Source organism: Bos javanicus, chromosome 3 (genome assembly GCF_032452875.1).
Source record: "Bos javanicus breed banteng chromosome 3, ARS-OSU_banteng_1.0, whole genome shotgun sequence".
NCBI lineage: Eukaryota > Metazoa > Chordata > Mammalia > Artiodactyla > Bovidae > Bos > Bos javanicus.
Window position 1 is genome coordinate 9,418,360 of NC_083870.1, and position 6,000 is coordinate 9,424,359.

Consider the following 6,000-nt stretch of genomic DNA (forward strand, 5'->3'; position numbering starts at 1 on the left):
TCTCATAGGCAGGAAAACTGAGGCCAACCCCCCAGTTAATACTTCAGGATCCAGTAACACCCGCCGCTCCCTGACACCCCTGCTCCTTCCTCGTGCTCAGCCTCTACCTGCAGCGCCCTCCCAAGTCCCTCCCTGCTTGCCTAACTCATCCTTTAAATCCAGCTAAGGTGGACCCTCAGGGCTAACCCTGAATCTTCACTGGAAGGACTGATGCTGAAGATGAAGCCCCAGTACTTTGGCCACCTGACTTTAAGAGCCAGCTCAGTGGAAATGACCCTGATGCTGGGAAAGATTGAGGGCAGGAGGAGAAGAAGCCAATAGAGGATGAGATGGTTGGATAGCATCAACGACTCGATGGACATGAGTTTGAGCAAACTCTGGGAGATAGTGAAGGACAGGGAAGTCTGGCATGCTGCAGTCCACAGAGTTGGGCATGACTTAACCACTGAATAACAAAGTTTGATCCACACAGTGGAATATCATTCAACCACAAAAAGGAGTGGAGTTATGATGCTCTAATGTGGATGAGCCATGAAAAAATTATGTTAAGTGAAGGAAGTCAGACACAAAGGGTCACACATTGCACCATTCCATTTACATGAAATACCTTGAATAGGTAAATCCATAGAGATAGAATGCAGACTGGTATTTGCCAAGGGCTGGGAGAAAGGGAACGGGCAGCAACCTCTTAATGCGTACAGGTTTCCTTTGGGGATAATGAAAGTGTTTTCAGAAAGAGGCAGTGGTTGCACACTATAGGTGTGCGAAGTGCCACTGTTCACTTCAAAACAGCTGACTTTAGGGAATCCCCCGGTGGTCCAGTGGTTAGGACTCCATGCTTTCACTGCTGAGGGTGCACGTTCAGTCCCTGATGGGGGAACTAAGATCCCACAGGTTGCATGTGCAGCCAAAATAAATCAATAAACTGGCTAATTTTATGTTTTGTGAATTTCACCTCAGTTAAAAAATTTCCAGTGGTCACGTACAGTTATGTACAGTTGTAACAGTTGGACCATAAAGAAGGCAGAATGCCAAAGAATTGGTGCCTTCAAACTGTGGTGCTGGAGAAGACTCCTGAAAGTCCCTTGGACAGCAAGGAGATCAAACCAATCTTCAGGGAGATCAACCCCGAATATTCACTGGAAGGACTGATGCTGAAGCTGAAGCTCCAGTATTTTGGTCATCTGATGTGAACAGACGACTCATTGGAAAAGTCTCTGATGCTGGGAAAGGTTGAAGGCAGAAGGAGAAGAGGGCATCAGAGGATAATATAGCTGGATGGCATCACTGATGCAAAGAACATGAATGTGGGCAAACTCCAGGAGATGGTGAGGGACAGATAAGCCAGGCGTGCCATAGTCCATGGGGTCACAAAGAGTCAGACACAACTGGGCGAAAGAACAATGACAAAAACTTCCAGTGAAGGGCACATGTCCTCTGGGAAGTCTCCCTGCCACCCACAGCTGGACCAAGCACTTTTGCTCCATGCTCTGGTAGCCTCCTCAACACACCTCCGTATACTACGCACGGGGTTACAGTGAAGCGGCATGTTTATGCACGTCTCCCCTGTGAAAGCCCATCTTCTTCACCTTTCCATGCCTGTACTTCACACAGCACCTGGCAGAGAGCAGGCAGTGCCCAACATGGTCTGCCAGAAGTGCAGGACCAAAGTCTAGTTCTGCCCCCCAACCCAGAGCCCACTCCCTTACTAATCATCCATCAGAACCTGAACCGTTCCAGTTATCACTTGGTAGGGCGTCCCAAGTGCCAGGCACTGTGCAAAGTGCTCTCTATTACTTCATTTAATCCTCATAAATGGGCTTCCCTGGTGGCTCAGTGGTAAAGAATCCGCCTGCAGCGCAGCAGTTGCAGGAGCCACAGGTTCCTTCTCTGGGTGGGGAAGATCCCCTGGAGGAGGGCATGGCAACCCACTCCAGTATTCTTGCCTAGAGAACCCCCATGGACAGAGGAGCCCGGTGGGCTACAGTCCGTGGGATCCCAAAAAGTCGGACATGACTGAAGTGACTTAGCACACACGCACAATCCTCATAAACCTACGAGGAAGGGCCTATTATTAACTCCGTTTTACAGGTGAGGCTTCAAAAGTTATCTAGGCTATCCAAGGTCTCAGATCTAGGAAGTGGCAAAACCAGAATTTAACAGCTAGCTGACACCCAGGGAAGGAGGCCCAATCTGGGGTGGGAAGATGGTGTCTTAAGACATCTAAGAGGCTAAGGAATGTGTTTAAGAACTTGCTCAATGTCATAACACTTCTAAGTCCTAATTCCAGCCAACTCTGCTGGACTCTTCATTTTGGCCTCACAGTGTGAGATGCTCAGGTGAAAAACAGCAAAGAAGACTGGAGATCCACAAACTCAGGGGATGGGGGTGGGGGTCCCAGATGTCTTCCCTGTTCTGCTGGAAGCTTCTATATAAGTCAAGGTCATGCTTTCTTGACTGGAAGGGGTCTTGGAAACCAAATGAGCAAATAAAAGTCTGTCCTGCTCTAGAGCCAGGGAAGGGTACCCTTCCTCGGATCTAGAAGAAGCAGAAGGAGCCGAGGGGGGCATACCAGAGAGGTCAGCCCCCAGAAGAATTAGGGAGAGAGAGGGGAGGAGCAAGACAATGGGGGAGGAGGGGCCAACTCGACCACTAGTTCCAGTATGAAGCACTTTCAAAGGCGGCCTTTCCTAAGGTCTGACCACAAGTCCTCCTCCTTGGAAGAGCTCCCCACCCCCCAAACACACCAGTATAATATATCACGCATTCAATCAGAGGACAGAAGCAAACAAGGCACCCCAGAGCACACTGTCCAGATTCAAGTGCCGCCCTTGCCCCTGGGGACCTTACCCAATGGACAGGTGTCAGGTTTGGGGCAATCGTGCATTTCTTTAATCCAGTCTTTTCCTTCTCTGCCCTACCTCTAGTCCCAACATTTTCTAACTCTTACTGCTCTTATCACGGGGACTTAAGAAAGGTGGGGAGCCCTGGGGGCTAAAATGCAAACATTCCAACTGCACATGCCCCTTAAGGACTCCCATTAGGGAATTACCCAGAGACCCTAACGGGCCTGTGCATTCACAGTCTCAGCTTCTAAAGCTGGATGCCTCGACCAGTTCCTCTGGCACGAAGAGGGAAATGACTGAGTGTGAGATATGCAAACAAGGCATGCATGCCCGCCCTTCCCCTTCATCCCAAAAGAGAAATAATAACAGAGAGAAAACAGCCCTCAATGGGTGCTTGCCCCTTCCTCGACATAGGGACAACCGCCCTCCTGGCAAGTTGAGCCCCCTATCCATCACCCTCAGACCTGGCCCCAGATCGCATCTCCATCCCAATCATGCTTCTCATCAGTAAAAAGGGGAAAACTGTGAGATAAATCTGTACAAACTCCTGAAAAAACATCCCCCTCTGCTCTCCCCAGACCTCCCATGCCACCTTCTGAACCCCGTGCAACAGAGAACCGAAGATGTCCGGACCAGGTCTCATCCCTCCAGGCGTGCTCCTTCCCACGCCTCTATCCCATACCAGAATCCCCAGACTCCTCAGAAACTGTAGGATCCCAGAGGCAGGGCAGAGTTGAGTGGGCTCTGAAGCAGCAAACTCCAAGGTGGCTTTATAGGACAAGTGGGGCCTGAGGGGGGCTGAACATGGGCTAAGAAGCCAAGAATGTGGCCTCTCCAAGTACAAGAACCCAACCTACAAGGGGGAATAAGAGGATATCCCTCTGATTCTTTCCCCTGACTTCTCCAATCCCTCAGACTCCCCTTGGACTACAACCCAAATCCCTATTCCGTATTCCCCACCACACACACAACCTTTATCTAGAAAAGCCCATTTCCCAAAACAGGTACCTCAGGGGTCTCAGATACTTAAGGCACTACCCTCAAAACCAGGGCAGGGCATCCAAGAAGCCTCAGAACCCCTCCAGACAGCCCTCCCTTTGGGCTCCCTGCCAAGAAAATCCGCCTGCAGAGGCAAGTGGCAGTACCCCCAACACACACTCAGAAATACACACACCACCTAAAGCAGGCACACGGTGGCACTTATCTATCAACACAGGTGGTACACAAGAGAACACAGATTCACTCACATCTCTTTCTAGTACACAGGTGTGCACACACCTACCCAGTACACCCTATTCTGCTCTTACACACCCACCTTCCTCAGAACCTCTTTCCCATAAACCCCTCCCCAGTTCACACACAGGAGACACACACCCCTTCCCCAGAGTATACCCATAAATACATATCCTAACACACCACACATGCATGATCAGCTGCTCCTTGCGTGCACACACACTCAGGCACAGATAAACACCTTCATCTCCAAATCCAGGGGCCCACCTGCAGGGACACGCAGCATGTCAAGGCGCACACATACACAAAAACAAAAGAATCACGCACACTGATGCTTCACCAAGCCTCTAAAACTCACCGATGCAGAGCCCACAGGCCCTTAGACGGGTAAAGACAAGTGGAGAGAAGGATGCCGGCGCCTGTCCTCTGGGCCCCGGAATACAGTGCCGGGGTCTCCAGCCTCCAGCCCCATCCTCGAGCCGCACACACGCCCCCGCCACTCTCCTCGGGCGGCTCCCGGGACTCCACCTCACGCCCTGAACGCATACCTGCCCGGGGTCCTCCCCACACTCCTGAGGTGGGTATGCACCCCTAAACATCCTCGCCTTCCAGTACCTCCAGACAGCGATCCTTGCACTGCCTCTGCCTCCACCTCCAACACACACACTCCAGTCTCCAGCTCCAATCGGCTCCCCTGGGAACACTGAGGCCCCCGCCCCCGGCCCCGGGCCCAGGAAAGTCCCCGGCTCTCCAGGCCCGGGCTCCACCCCCTCCCCAAGCGCCCCTTCCTCTCCCCAAAGTTGGGGGGCACTCCGCTGTGCAGTGGGGGGATGGACCGGAAGGGGGTTACCCCACGCCCCCTTTCCCCATAAGCCACCCCGCTCGCTCCGCGGCTGGGCACCCCCTGGCCCCTTGCATGATTGTCCCTCTTTCTGTTTCTTTTTTTTTTTTTTTTCAAACTTTGCTCGCGCCCCCGCGGCCCGGCACTCACCCGCCGCTGCGAACTGCCGGGTGGGCTCGGCCGGCGCCCGGCTCGGCCCGGCGCCTTTGTATCCGCAGCGTTCGGGTCGCTCCGAACTCCGCGCTCGTAGACGGGCAGCGCGGACGTTGGGGGGGGGGTGTAGAGGGGGGCTCCTGAGTCCGGTCGCCCCCTTTCCGTCCCAGACCGCTGTCTCTTCCCCCTCAGGGCCCCGGGGGCAGGGGGCCAGAGGGGAATGGGGGGCGCTCAGGCTCCCATGGCGGGACCAAGGATCAAGGAATCAGGGATCAGGAATCAGATCGGGAGCCCGCGGAGGAGGGGGAGGGGGCAGAGGGGGAGGGGACGGGAGCCGAGGGGGTGCAGGGGGCGGGGGAGCGCGCGCTCCCGGGTGCCGCCTCCCGGCTGTTCCCGCAGCCGCCGGCCCGCCCGCCGCCGCGTCCATTGTCTGCGGCCCCGCTCTTCCCCGAGTCGCCGCCTCCCCCCCAGCCTTTCGCATCCAGATGCCCGGCGGCCCCCCAGGATCCTGGGAATCGGCAGCGGGGCTGTGACCCCGGCCCAGGACGGTGGTCTGGGAGATGCCTCGATTCCTGGCCTGGGCCCAGCCCGTATCCCCTCCTGGGGCTGTTTCCCTCTACCCGCCTGCGGGAGACCTAGCCCCCAGACCCTCGGGGATGGCGATGTTCAATTCTTAGTGCCACAGACCCGGCTACACGAAATCCAGTGGAATCTGGGACGTGGAAAGATTGAGTTTTACCCCCCGAGGGCTGCGAGAAGAGAAAGTCATCCTTGATTTTAATTACTGGCGAGAAACGCTCCCTTCTTGCCATTCATACGGGAGTTTTTCTGACACTGTCACCACCATATCCCCCCCGCTTCCTAAAATAATTTAATTACTTGGTGTTCTAGCTGCGAGCGGCGACCGCCCAGCCAGTCTGGGATGCT

At 54.5% G+C, this 6,000-nt stretch overlaps 1 protein-coding gene across 2 annotated transcripts in view; it reads right to left on the bottom strand.

The window, feature by feature from the left end:
* VANGL2 (VANGL planar cell polarity protein 2) overlaps positions 1-5,414 on the bottom strand; it is a 28,004-nt gene extending 22,590 nt beyond the window's left edge. Inside the window, exon 1 of one of the 2 annotated variants that reach the window (XM_061401488.1) lies at positions 5,071-5,414. The gene's annotated coding sequence lies outside the window, so the exon portion shown is untranslated. Of the gene's footprint in view, positions 1-4,694; positions 4,938-5,070 lie in introns of those variants that run through there. The other variant, XM_061401497.1, reaches the window with a different exon arrangement.
* Between the last annotated feature and the right edge of the window lie 586 nt (positions 5,415-6,000).